At 49.1% G+C, this 14,775-nt stretch overlaps 1 long non-coding RNA gene across 1 annotated transcript; it reads right to left on the bottom strand.

Moving 5' to 3' along the window:
* Positions 1 to 1,547: 1,547 nt before the first annotated feature.
* On the bottom strand, positions 1,548 to 4,269 carry LOC108310498. Its single transcript, XR_001827776.1, has 2 exons — positions 2,689 to 4,269; positions 1,548 to 1,806 (listed from the first exon to the last, which is right to left on the bottom strand). It is a non-coding gene; the product is annotated as an uncharacterized LOC108310498 (long non-coding RNA).
* Between the last annotated feature and the right edge of the window lie 10,506 nt (positions 4,270 to 14,775).

Here is a 14,775-nt window from a genome sequence, read left to right as displayed (position 1 = left end):
GGTACTAGGAGAGGAGACGCTTTCTGAAGGAAGAGGGATAAAGCCTTTATTGTCAGGTGTGACCAGAGAAATCTTCCCCCCCCCAGGAGAGGAAAGGGAAAGCAAAAGGCAAATGAAATTTCAGAAGTGAATCAGGAATGAAAGACAAGAATCTAGCTCAAGATACGTCAACGTGGGCATTTGGGGTCAAATGATTAATTCTTTGTTGGAGAAGCTCTCCTGTGCTCAGTAGGAAATGTAGCAGCATCCCTGACCTCTGCCCGCCAGATGCCAGTAGCAACCCCCACCCTCACCAAGGTTTACAAGCAAAAATGTCTCCGGATATTGCCGAATGTCCCCCAGGGTCAAAATCACCCGGAGCTGATCTAGCTGTTTCCTTGAGCAGTCTTCCCCAGTATCTGCTTGACCAGCTTCTAGGCTGGCTGCTTTGTCTCAGCCCAGGATTTTCCAGGTTTTAACATCAAAACTCCCAAAGCCCCTCAGTCCTGGGCAAGCAGGGGCAGTGAGTCACCCTGCCAACCCCTTCGCCCTCTGTGTGAGCCCCGTGATCAATGCCCAGCCTGCCCCGCCTCACCAGCACGTGCAGCTGCTCTCATTCTGCTTGCCTTCCCGTGCTCTGCAGCGCTCTCCCCCAAGCAGCCTGTTTAATTTAGTTGACTGCTGACTGCCTGCCTCTCTCTCCATTTAAACTCCCTCAAGGCGGGACCACTGTCTGCTTTCTTCGTGGATCTGCCCCACCTGCCCAGAACAGCACCTGGCACGTGGCAGATTCGTAGCAAATGTTGTGTGAAGGACCAGGACTCCAGAGACACTATGGGCTTCTGCGACCTTTACAACTTCTCCACTGTTGTTTATTTTCATTCTCCCAGCATGTCCTCTGGCAGTGATCAAGAAAGCTCTTCCCGTAGGCAGGGCCTGTGGGTGTGTCTTTGGGGACAGCTGGGACCCTGTGTCTCTTTGCTGCCTGTCAGGAGGCGGTGGGGGAAAGAGACCCAAGGAGTGAGCAGCCTGGAATCTGGAGAAAGGAGGCAGGGTGAGTTCTCGGGCCTGATACGAGGAAGGGGGCCTGGGGTTTTCGATGAGAGGCCACCATCTACCACGCCCAGCACCATGGGGCAGGTGTGTATCCCAGGCTCTGGCAGTGTGTGTGGCACATAACATCAACAAATATTTCCTGGGTTGAACATTTACAAGAAAACATAATACGTATTGTGGTTAAGAGCTTGGGCTCTGGGGTCAGGCAGCGTTGAGTTCAAATGCAGGCACTGTCACTTTATAGCTGCCTGACCTTGAGCAAACTCCTTCCCCTCTCTACGTCCTCACACCCTCATCTGTCAGATGGAAGTAAGACTGATACTCACCTCGTAGGCATTACCACCTTACTGTTGTGAGGATTGAATCAGACTACCAATGCAAATCCCTTAGCCTGGTATATGGCATAAAATGAACACTGTGTATGAGGGAGCGGATAGATTTCTTCCCAAGAGAGAAATAAAAGATACTGCATTTATTGTCGAATGCTACATACAAATCATCCTAAAACTCCCTGGCTTGAAAACAGCAATTATAATTTATTTACATCTCTTACAGTTTCTGTGGACTAGAAATTCAGGAGTGGCTGGGCTGGGGGCTCTGGCTCAGGGTCTCTCACAAAGTTGCAGTCAGATGTCAGCCAGAGCTGTGGTCTCATCTGAAGGTTTGATCAGGACTGAGGATCGTCTCCCAGCATCCACTGTGTGGCTGATGAGCTGATGCTGGCTGTTAGCAGGAAGGCTCTATGCTCTCATTGTCAACCTCTGGACAGGGCTATTTGAGAATTCACAGAATATATTGGCTGACTTCCCTCTGAATAAGTGATCCACAAAACAAGGTAGAAGCCTCAATCCCTTTCCTGACCCGCCTTGGAAGTCACATATCATCGGCTCTGCCAGATCAGCCTGCCTCACAGACCAACCCTGATGCAGCGTGGGTTGGTTGACTGCAAGAGGTGCAAAAATCAAGGGTCATTGGGGGCTATCTTGGAGGCTGTCTATCACCTGAAATTTGATCTCGAAATGGGGACTTGCTGTACTCAGACCCTGACAACCTTGTTGCATTTCTGCCCCCATCTGCTCATCTGTAACATGAAGTGCATTGCTGAGCACAGTTTTACTAGTTCATTCAAGCGTCTGTTTCTCAAGCTAGTCTGCAACTGCTTAAGGATAAGGAATACAGCTTCCTTACATCTCTCTTTTCTCACAACCTCATCTCCATCCTCACAATGCCTCAGTGCACGTTCAAAGGATGAATGGAAAGACTGGATGCTCTCTGGCAAAGACCTGCAGTTTCTCCACCATCCCTGAATTCTAATGAGCCAAAGCCCAGGCAGCTCCAGAAGTTCCAGTGTTTGACACACAGCCCCACACAGGCGGAGGCTCTAGAGCTGCGTGGGTGTGGATGCGGCTCCAGGAGTCTGCAGCCTGCCAAGAGCAGGGCGTGAAGACAGAACTGTACCTCTCAACCCCTCCTGACCTGACTCACGTCAGCCGCCAAGCTTGGGTGGACGAGGTATTCCTCAGTATTAAGTTTAATCCCAGATGTTAGAATTTTGCATGATTTTTGTTTTAGGCTTTTCTATGTATTTCAGATTGATCACAATGAATGCGCATTTGTTTAGTGCAGAGAGAAAAAATACAGAAAAACATAAACTTCAGAAAGCTGTTGTAATTTTCATGTTGGCTTGCCCAAACAGAGCTCTGGGTCTGGCCCTTTTATAGATACATTCACCTAGGGGTCACTTCCCCTGGGTTTCCTCACTGTTCAAGAACTCAATGACTAATCTGTAAAATGGGAAAGGTAACCTTTACTTTCTTCTCATTTTACACAGATTTGTTTGCAATAATTAGTGAGACATTGATGGGCAGATGGCTGAGATCTGGGGAGAAGACACTGGAAGGCCAGATGGCCAGTGACGAAGGGGTAGAGAATGGGATTGTGATCAGGATGACACTGACCACCCCCAAAATTGCCGTGTGCCTCCACTGCCTGCATAATTACACCCATTCTCCTTAATGGATTCTGCCAGAGGGGACCTGCCTTTGAAGGCTCACATTTAATTGTTGTTATCATTATTACTGTAATCAGGATAATGTAATGGATTCCGGGCTTCATGCATTGTATAACAGCAAAGTTCCTGGCAGCCAGCTGGTGTAGAGGACAGAAATTCCACTTTTTCTTCAGAAGCCACTGAGAATGTATTGACACCACTGAAACCCTCAGATTCACTAGGCCTGGCTTTAATAAGCATTTCCCTGTTTCTTTTTATGCTCCCTCTCCAGAAACAGCTTCTCAGTGAAGATTGTCATGACAACCTGAAGAGAAGACACGTTCTACAGCGAGCCGAGCGTGGGGACCGAGGGTCGGCGTCACAGTAAGAGACCATGATGGAGGACGGGGTCACCCTGCTTGCCCACCGCCGGGCGCTGCGTCACAGAGAAGCCCGGTGAGTTCTGCAGGTCACGCTCTGTTTTATAAATGAAAAGCGGGGGCAGGTGCCTGGCCACACAGACACCCCTCGGGCCTCGCAAGCTCCTGCAGGTGACCAGGCTGCTCCCCGCCCCCCATGTGAGCTGTTAGTACTCCACACATCCCTCGGGTGAGCAGTGGGGCTTGAAACGCCAGCTCCCACCCTTCCTGCCCAGCGGCTTGATGGCTTCATCATGCTGACCACGGAGGCAAGCTTTTGCCAAGAACAGAGGAGCTGCTCCCCTTAGAGTCTTCCACCACCACTTCCCCCCCACCCCAGTGGGGGACAGCAGGTTATCACAGAAGGGCCAGGAAGAGCTTTTCACAAAGGCCTTGGGGACTCTTTCTGTGTGGCATGGAGCAGAGAGTGCCTGCCCTCCCCAGGCAGCTGGCTGCAGCCCCTGCCTGCTTCCCCTTCCCTGGCTGTGTGGGTTCCAGAAAACCACCTGACCTCCAAATTCTTTCTTGTCCAATGGAGATTCTCCCCCCGCCCGAAGGCAGGCGCTCTCCAAGGTCCCTCTCCCCAGAAGAGCCACAACCCAGGAAGCCAGCTTGTGCAGAGGCAAGAACTGCACCTTGTTGTCAGAACAACCTCAGCTCTGCCACCTACACCTTGTGCACCCTTGGGCAAGTCACAGCAACTTCTCGGACGCACAATCTCGTCAGGCTTCCAGTTTCCAAAGCCACATACCTGAGGGTCAGTGCCCTTCATTGCACTCACCCCATACCGAATCCATCAGCAGGTCCTATTTGTTCTTGCCCCAAACATCTCTCCCGTCACCACCCCGGGCCAGTCCTCCTCACCTGCACCTGGAGATCTGCACCAGCCCCACCCGCACCCCCGCATCCACTCTTGCCAAGACTGCTGTGATCCCCACACAACCACGACCAGCCTTGAGAGCACATCGAGGCCCTGCAGGTGCGCAGAGCCCCTCAGTTGGCAGGACCGCACTCAGGGCTCAGCGTGCACCTGCTAGAGGCTTTCTGCAGTTCACTCCTTCTCCCCACACAACCCTGAAGGTAAGATGTCTATTATCACACATTCCACTTTACAGCGAGGAAATGGAGACCCAGAGAGGTGAAGGCTCTGGCCCAGTCACAGACTAGTGAGGGGCAGAGCCCAGATTTGGACCCAGGCAGTCTGACCCCAAGTCCATACCCTTGGCCCCATGCTGGGTTGTTCCAGATTCTATACCAGCTCCCATAGGTCCTCACCAGTGTCAGCCCTCGCCAAGTTCCCCATGCCCATTGTGCTCCACTCACTCAGCCTCCCCCTGCCAGCAGGGCACATGCCCACCTCTGGGCCTTTGGCATCTCTCTCTGCTCCCACCTGGCTGAATTCTCCACTTCTCCCCCTCAGAGCCGCCTCCTGCTCTAGAGGACAGGGCACAGCCGCAGGTAGCGATGGGTGTCTTTTTCTCTGGCTGCCACTGGTCTGCGGTTGGTCTATATGACCCGGGAAGTCATGGCCAGGTCTGTGTCCTCTGCTGTCGTTTATGCTGGCAAGGTATGATGCCAGCACACAGGAGGGGAATTCAGCATCCTCGTGCTGGGAGGCCATGCAACTGTTGTTTTTTTTGAGTTGGACTCTTTGTTTAAATTTTTTAAAATGTTAAACATTTTAAACAATGAAATCTTATGTGTAACATCAATGTGAAAAGCAGATCAGGGTGAAACACTGCTGATGTGGGCCGAGCCCTCCTGTCCCCTTCCCCTGCCCCACCCTGTCTTGCTCCAAAGAACTTCCAGGGCCCGAGGAGCCCGATTCAAAACGCTCTGAATGAAGTGCTTGCTAAGAACATCCAGCAGTTCCCAGTGACTTCGCGAGAGAGCTTACTCGGGTCTCCAGGCTTCTTCCTGGACTCCCTGGAGGCCTGCTGGAGAAACCCACTGCAAGGGGCCCAGTCCATGGTCCCAGCTTCCCCTTCCACGCCGGCCTCCCAGGAGCCGAGGAATTCAGTCCCACGTTCTGGCAACCTTCACTCAGCATTCGCAGCCATCTGCAAGTTGACACCGGAGCTCCAGCCAAGTGGTGCAACAGGCTGTCCCTGCAGATGTGGGCCTCTATGCGGCTTAAACCCTGGAACTGTCTGCGTGTGAGGTTCGATACATGAGTGTCGCCTTCAGCAAGTCTTAAGCCAGGCCCTGAAGCTAAATCACAGAGTGAGTATCTGCCTGGAGCCCATCACCCCACAACATTCACGAATAAGAGCCCCGGTGAGGAAGCAGGCTGTGCAATGAGATAGACATACGTCAAATCCCCCAGCCTGTATTCCCACCTGTGAAATGGGAACAATCACAACAGCCCCCACCTGAGCTGCTGTTTGGAGAAGATGAGAGAGCGTCTGGGCAGCTCACACCATCCTTTGCACCGGCGCTGGCCCTGTTAGCGCCCTCACATGGAACCCCTGCAAGGAGCTGCCCTCCCCAGAGTAATCATACACTGAACCGCACCCCAGGGCCAGTTCCCAAACTGGGTCTCACATCTATCTGTCTGTGTTGAAAACCAGATATTCTGAATCTAACATCACTGAGATAGTCTGAGGTTCTAGATGATGTTATCTGCCTGCCTGCAGAGGATTTACTTTTGCTTCTGGCAGGCACTTAGGCCAGGGGCAGATTGTCTTAGTCCAGCCCAGATGAGCTGATTCAAAGCTCGTGTCAGTCTTTGTGAAGATGGGCTCATTTCTGGTTCAGCCTTTTGCCTGGGGTAACCCCTCCGATGCCCACCTGAAAGTCTGGAGTGCTTGCCAGCCCAGGTGTGTTTCTCCCGCCCCACAAGACTGCCCAAAGTTCTACTCAGCTTCTCAGCCCCTCCACAGACACTCTGAATTGGCAAACGCCTCAGGGGAGAAGTGGACCTGAATGTCAGGCATGCATCTCTGTGATCCCCTTCTCTTGATTTTGGTTCCTGAAGTCCTCACAGCCCTGGGAGCTCTCTGACACCCTCAGCAGAGCTTCTGAAGTGTTTTATGCAGTTTTTCCAGATGTTCTCAAGGGGAGGATTAGTCGGAGATGACCACTGTCGTCAACCATCTTGGAAGTGACCATTCCTATTGTTGGAAACCGGTTTATAATATCGGGAAGAATCCACACCGAGACAATGGATGACTCAGCAAGGCTAGTTTACTTCCTGCAGGAAGGGGGCAACTCGCCAGCAGTCTGGCCATGAGAGCACACCTGAACAAAAGAGAGAGGGACATTTATAACCTTCATAACCTGACGCAATCACCTTACTGCTTGTCCAGTTTCCATTGACCAGAACAGGACCTCACAGTCTATGCTTGACCAGATTGACTAAAAACTTGAAAATTTCCTTAATAGATATGGGGAAAGAAGACAGGGAAAATGAGGAAGCTAGTCAGGAGAAGGTCAGGAGGGTTTCCAAATAAGGAATGACGTGGACCAGGGCTTGGAGCTAGCCCAGTTCTGTTCAGACATGCCGGAGTGAGTCAAGGTAGCTGATTTGGCATGTAACTAATTTAGATAATACATATAGATGGGCATACATTTATGCTAATAGCAGATAATGGCCATAGAGCAAGAGATTGTAATTCCTTACAATGTAGTCTAAGACATAAACTTTGAAGAAGAACGTTCCCATCTCTCACACCTGTTTTATTTTAACACTCATTTAGGTATTTTCAAAACTGTTCTGTTTTCCTGTATGTATGTCTTCTTCATTTGCGCTGCCATAACAAAAATACCATAAACTAGGTGGCTTGCAAACAACAAACATTTGTTTCTCACCGTTCTGGAGGCTGGGAAGTCCAAGGTCAAGACACTAGCAGTGTCTGGTGAGGGCCTCTTCCTCATAGATGGCACCTTCTCTGTGTCCGCACATGGTGGTAGGTACTGGCTAGCTCTCTGCAGTCTCTTTTCTAAAGGTACTAGTTCCATTCATGAGGGCTCTGTCCTCAGGGACTCACCACCTCTCAAAAGGCCCCATCTCCTGAAACCATCACCTGGGGGGGTTAGGATTTTGCATATGAATTGCAGTGGGGACACATTCAGACCTTAGTGCCATGCTACATTGATTTAAGAAGGGTTTCACTGGGAAGTTGTTGAGAAGTGAAGATCCATATCTTCCATGCTGGTCTAGGAGTGCATTCCTCAGGAGGCAGAGTGGCAGAATGGGAGGAGGGGCTCCAGCCATGGGTGCTGGTGGCCCACTGCCATAACCCACAGGGCAAGGTCAAAGAGGGCACCTTGCCTGGTGATTTCCTCCAGCTGAGTTCAGAAGGCATTTTTCCTCAGCAAGTTCACAAACTAGTTTGATTAATAACTCTTCCTCTGAGTGGTACAGTTTGGAAATGAAGTAAGAGAGCCATCTCCTGGTAAGAAATATGGCAGTGTGTGGGGGAGGCCACAGCCACTTCTGCATTGTGTGGAGTCCTGTGGGTCCCTGGGAAGTGCGTGGTTTGGGAAGGTGTCCAGAGTGAGTGTATTCCTGGCCCTGTGTTCACCTGATCTTCAACAAGTGCCACTCTTGTTTTATCTGTTTTATAGACTGGGCTCCAAAGAAAGGTTTTCCACCGTTGTGGAATTTCAGGAGTTGCTCCACCCTCAGATCAATTAGAAAACCCCTCATTGAGTTCAACTGCTTCATTTTCTAAACCAAAGTCCCCCGAGATAAAATGACTTTTCCAAGGTCATGCCAATGATTCATGGTGAAAACAGGGCAAAACGGTCTGACTTCCTCTTCCTACCACCCACACTCTGTCTTTTGGAGATGTGATTTGCTAGAAGATCTTTATTTTAGAACAACACTTCTTTTAAAGAGCACTGCTCTGTGCTTTTGTGTAGAGCTGCATGGACTCTTCTCACAAACTTCCCCAGAGGACTCCGAGCAAACAGGGCTGCTGATAGTTTCCTGCTGGGTGGTCAAAGGCAGCCCACCAAAGGAGCTCGGTGCCCTGCCCAGGGCCTGTCCTGGCTCTCCTGCTCACCCAGTGACGTTGACTCATGCTGCCACCTTGAGGGTCTGTGTTTTCTCCTCTGTAACATGAGAAAACCAGAAAGCCTAAGATCTTCACATCATGTGGGAACCACTTCGGAGGAATCCCCCAATGTGGCCGGAGTCACCCTGACACCACCTCATAATGATTCATGCTTCTCTTGGGAAGCCAATGAGATCAACAAGCCAAGAATATGGGCTCTTTGCAAAGAAGGAGCTATGTTTCTGCATCAAGGGAGAAGAAAATCCCTGCTTAAAGATCCCCTACGCCCTCCTTAGGAATCATTTATACTTACTCTTTTCACAACATGTCTATCAGTGAATTGGAGAGAAACACATCCCTTTAGCTGATTAAGTTAAAGTTATGATGAGATGTTACTAGGGACCTACAATTCTTCCTTGGGGAAAAGGTTACAGTGTGCACACACACACACAAACACACACACACTTTTGCTAGAACAGGCTGGAACTGTCCTTGCAAAAACTGAGCTGAGATGTACCAGTAAATCCACTGTGTCCACCCTCCTCTCTATGGGATCAGCACCAGCTCTGGGGCCCAGGATTGCTTGGCTCATTGAAGAATCCCACCATGCAGATATGACCTAGATGGTACTTGACATTGCATGCAGTAGGGAAAAATAAAGAGGAACATGAAGCCTATTGGCTGATCATTTTTGTCCTCTAATTCCCATCTCATTGGACTAAAATGAACCAAAGTACCATCTGGTGCAGGAAAATGAAGTTGCCCTGTGTCTGTCAGACCCTAAAACGCACCTGACTGGGTTTACTGACTCGGGGCTAGATGGATGGCTGCTCCATCATTTGAGAAGGGAACAAAACTATAGCTCCCAATACAGAGATACGTTTAAAGAACTACAAATAAACTCCTCAGAGTAGGCAAGGAGTTGTATGTCAATCTAGGATTAATGAGCAATGGCCGTGCCACAGCTAGCCACCAGACATCTTCCCCAACCCCCACCACCATCAGCTCTAGAGGCCACACAGATGCCTGAGTCCAAAGGCTATGGAAAGAGCATGAGCTTTGGGGCCAGGCCTGGCTTCAAATCCTGGCTCTTTCACTAAGCACAGTGTAACTCAGGCTCTCTGACCCTTAGCAATCTCGGCTCACTGCAATCTCTGCCTCCTGGGTTCAAGCAGTTCTCCCAGGTATAAGCAATTCTCCTGTCTCAGCCTCCCTCCTGGGACTACAGGCACATGCCACCATGCCTGACTCAGTAGAGACAGGATTTCGCCATATTGGTCTCTGGCTGGTCTCGAACTCTTGATCTCAAGCGATTCACCCGCCTCAGCCTCCTAATGTGCTGGAATTAGAGGAATGAGCCACTGCACCCGACCAGCTTTCTTATCTGTAAAATGGGGATAGCAACGCCTTCCTCATTGACATCAATGAGGCTGGGCTCGGTGGCTCATGTCTGCAATCCCACCACTTTGGAGGCTGAGGTAGGTGGCTCACCTGAGGTTATGAGTTTGAGACCAGCCTGGTCAACATGGTGAAACCCCATCTCTACTAAAAACACAAAAATTAGCTGGGTGTGGTGGTGGGTGCCTATAATCCCAGCTACTCAGGAGGCTGAGACAGGGAGAATCACTTGAACCCGGGAGGCGGAGGTTGCAGTGAGCCGAGATTACACCATTGCACTCCAGACTAGGGGTGACAGAGCAAGACCCTGCCTCAAAAAAAAAAAAAAAGTAAATCAAATAATGAAATAGGGCATTTCAAATGCATCAAGTGGTCAGAGTGCGGGCAGCCTGTCACTTGTCAGCATTAGAGATAGCACCTTCCACCTCTCCCATCACTGCACCTATGATAGGGCTCTGTACAAGTAAAGGTCCTATTTCATTGAAATTTCTATTGCATTTTGAAGTTGAATGGGGCTCAAAGAGCAGAGAGACTACTTTTTCATGGCTTAGAAAGACAGGATACACATAGGATGACAAGATGCCTGAGCCCCCTTCAGTGAAGAGGAGTACAATTTTATGCAGTATTAAAACTCCAGCCAAGCTTAGCGGCTCACACCTGTAATCCCAGCACTTTAGGAGTCTGAGGTGGGGCTGATCTCCTGAGGTCAGGAGTTCAAGACCAACATGGCAAAACCCCATCTCTACTAAAAATACAGAAAAATAGCCGGGTAAGGTGATGTGTCGCTGTAATCCCAGCTACTTGGGAGACTGAGGAGAATCACTTGAACCTGGGAAGTGGAGGTTGCAGTGAGCTGAGATCGCGCTATTGCATTCTAGCCTGGGCAACAGAACAAGACTCTGTCTAAAAAAAAAAAAAAAAAAACCTACCTCCTCCCTTTGGTTTGTTTGCCAACAGACTTCGGCTTCTTGGGCAAAGCCCTCATCAGTAACTTTGCTCAAGAAGCTGAAATCTGTTGGCAAATAAACCAAAAGGAGGAGTTTTTGGAAGAACTAAAACACTACGGCCAGCCATCAATGAGCAAAGATCACTGAGATCACATTCACTGAGATCACATTCAATACCACCCACAACTCTAAACGGCTCATTAAACTTGAAGGAAGGGCCGGCACAGGGAAAGACACTTTTCCCTTAAAACAGCTCACTGCTCCTCCATTCTAATTAAGCAACAAATAGAATCAGTTCTTATGTGCATTGGTGGTCTTTACACTGTAGCCCAAGGTAAGGGCTGCAGAGAGTGTAATTATCCCATAATTAGTCTCCCACTGTTGCCAGGACTTAAGCCTGACAAACCCCAACATGCCTATATGTGCGCCACAAGGGACTGGCTGCTTACATGACATGATCTCAGAGATTCCCCTGTGTGAGTTTGTTTTGTGTTGCTATAAAGGAATATTGAAGCTGGGTAACTTAGAAAGAGAAGAAGTTTATTTGGCTCATGGTTCTGCAGGCTGTATATGCATGGCACCAGCATCTGCTTGGCTTCTGGTGAGGCCTCAGGAAGCTTACAATCATGATGGAAAGCATAGAGGGAGCAGGCACATCACATGGTGAGAAGGGGGCAGAAGAGAGAGGTGGGGAGGTGCCAGTCTCCCTTCAACAACCAGCTCTCATGTGAACTATCAGATCAAGAACTCACTCATTACCGAGGACAGCACCAAGCCTTTCATGAAGAATCCGCCCCCATGACCCAAACACCTCCCACCAGGCCCCCACCTCCAACACTGGGGATCACATTTCAACATGAGATTTGGAGGGGAAGACATCCAAACTATATCAGCTACACGGCTAGCCTGCCTTCAAATATCTTCTGCCGCAGTTATGTTCGGCACAGCCCCAAGAAACCCATGTCAGAATGTACCTAGGTTGCCAGAGAGGGATATGGGCCCACAGTCACTAATCACAGCCTTCATACTGCCAGCCCACCCTAATCAGAAAGGAATTCTACCAGGGAAACAGGACAAAGGTACTTCCTGAGGTAGAAGAGTTAAGAAAAGATGCTACAAAATGGGCCATTTCCTGGAATCTCCAGGCCTAGCAGGAGATGCTAGATGAAGTCCTGGTCTTCCCTAGTCAGACGGACCTGGGCTCCGATTCTGGCTCCACCACACACCTACCAGCTCTGTGGATACAGAGAAAAGTACTTAACTTCTCTAAGTACAGACATCTGCAAAATGAAGCTATTTTCTGTTGTGTGGTATTGCAAGGATTCAGGGAGATCAGACAGGGGAGGTACGAGAACAGTGCCTGGCCCAGGACAGATGCTTGATAGTGATGAGTGTCTCTCGCCGTGGGCCAGAAGCATGGGAGCTTCCTCTTTCTTCTGGTCTGTAACTTCTTCAACGTGGAAACTTCCCCGGATCCTTCCAGCCTTGCCATGGCTCTTCTTTCAATGTCAGATCTGGCAACACCTCAGGGCCAATTCCAGCAGCTCCGAGCTAAGGTTGAGGCCGGAGGCCACCTCCCCAAGTGGCTCTGGCATCACCAGCTCAGGCACACGTCAGGATGTTGATGTGTTTTCCTTCCTGAGGAGTCTCCAGAAGGACAACTCGGAAGGATATGAATGCACAAGTCTTTTTAAAAAATTGTATTAGAATCCTATTGACCTCTGTGCTTAACTGCAAGACTTGAATTTATAAGATCAGAAGCAATGATGAGTTGTGAATTTTCTCTTTGACCATGTGTCGACACAGAAAGTTCTAATATCAGCAAACTTTATGAAATCCACTAGGAAGACAGATTTTAGATTAATCAATATCCTTATGGAGTTCACAGCCTCGGTGGTGGGAAATGGAAATTAGGCATGAAAAGAGTGAAATGTTTCACCGAGGAAAGTGTTGGGTGGCGAATGGAAAGTACAGGCTGACAGCCTAACAGGAGATTGACATGTGCCCTCAAGGGCTTGGAACTGGAGGAAATCTGACTGCTGAAGCAAACCATAAATCAGTCAGGATACAGAGAGTCTACTTAGAGAGAGAGAACGGCTCCGAGGCCGCCAGACATCACCGTAATCGGACTGAAGGTATTTATATCTAAGGAAAGAATGTGTCAATCTGAAGAGCAGGTGGATTCCCAGAGCCTAGAAAAAACAAGAATCAGTGAGATGGAAGTGGTGACCAGGAAGGCAGTGGCTTCACAGCAAGGTGCATGCATCCCAGAGAGGACGGAGAGGATCCTGCCCACCACAGGACAAAACAGAACTTGTATTTATATCTGCTTATCCCTTACAATGTCTCTATATAGGCATGCTTTATACTGTGCAAAATATATTAGCCCAGTAGAATACACTTTGTAATAAATAGACTCAATGGGTGATCATGCTCAAATGTTTTGTTTCATATTTTTCCAGTGGGGCGCATGATAAAATTAATCTGGAGACCACTGTAAAACAACTGTTATGGACTAAGTTATTTCCCCCACAATGTGTATGTTGAATACCTACCCCCTAGTTCCTCAGAATATGCCTGAATTTAGGGGCAGGGTCTTTAAAGTGGTGACTAGGTTAAAACGAGGTCATTCGGGTTGGCCTTAATCCAACATGCCTGGCGTCCACGTAAGAGGAGGAGATTAGTGCACATACACACAGGAAGATCCTGTGAGGATGCAGAGAGGACATGGCCACCTGCAAGCCACGGAGAGAGGCCTCAGGAGAAACCAGTGCTACTGACCACTTGTCTGGGACTTTCGGCCTCCAGCACTGTGAGAAGGTAAGTATCTGTGACTTAAGCCTCCCCATCTGTGCTGCTTCCTTACAGCAGCCCGGGCAGTCCTACACAGCAACCCTCACAAGGGCGCTCCCATCTGAATCCAATCCTTACCTTCTTATTTCACCCAGGGGTTCTCCAGCTCCCAGCCTCACTGTTCCCTCTCCCGCACGGTGGAGTCCACCATAAGCCGCAGGGACTACATCAGGAAACGCCTCCCCAGCCTGGTCCCAACCTCCCCCACCCAGGCTTCTGCATCCCTGCCATCAACATCCTGTCTTCACACTTGCCTGCAGAGACTCTTGTTCTAGTCCCTACCAGGACAGCACCATCACTGGGTCAGCGACCTGTCCAATGTGACTAAGTCAATCTATGCCCAAGTCAAGCACAATTTCAAAATCTGCCCCTAATCATTCTAGAGTCTTAGTAAACAGGTGCTCCCAAAAGCTGCCAAATGATTCTAAGACATTGTTGACCAATTCTCCCTCTTCTAGAGAGGTATCTGCTAGTAGTCGGAAAGAAATTGAGATTTAATGGAAAGTCCCGTTGCTACCGTAATGTCTTTCTTTCACCTGAGCCTCTTGGCTGGAGTTAACTTGTGATGCTCCTGGAGCCCAAATTTTATAATTCCTTGGTTGTTGTGTAATCAAAAACTTTCAAGTGGTACAAATCGTGTTCTAAATCAGGGCTACATGTTTGAAAACTAAACCATTTAAAAGGAGTTCTAAGCCTTACCGTCCTACACAAACCTGTTACTCTTAGGGTAATTGGTTACATGAGTCTGTGCAGCATTTCTTTAGGAGCTGACATGCACGGTATTAAACTCTTTGGCAAAAATGAAGGATGAAGTATTTTGGTTCACATTGTGACTGCTATGCAAAATGCACAAACCTGGAAAGTAAGAGCTTCTTCCTGCGAGAAGCTGCTGCTCTCATGAGGGGCAGCAGATGCCGTCGTGAAGAGCACTCACTGGCTGAGCTTGTACGTGGCCTTAGGCAAGATATTCAAGTTCTCTGGCTTCAGTTGCCCCATTAATAAAATCAGATTAAAAACAAGTTTCCTCACCTGGTCGCTGTGAAGATTGAAGGAGGTACTGTCTGGAAGGAAGCATTGTGTTTGCTACGCAGATAAAGCTCAGGAATAATTTTTTTTTTTTTTTTTTTTTTTTT

The sequence above is a fragment of the Cebus imitator genome, unplaced genomic scaffold (genome assembly GCF_001604975.1).
Source record: "Cebus imitator isolate Cc_AM_T3 unplaced genomic scaffold, Cebus_imitator-1.0 Scaffold103, whole genome shotgun sequence".
Lineage (NCBI taxonomy): Eukaryota > Metazoa > Chordata > Mammalia > Primates > Cebidae > Cebus > Cebus imitator.
The sequence above is the reverse complement of the archived record's forward strand: the minus strand, read 5'-3'. Positions and strand labels throughout refer to the sequence as shown.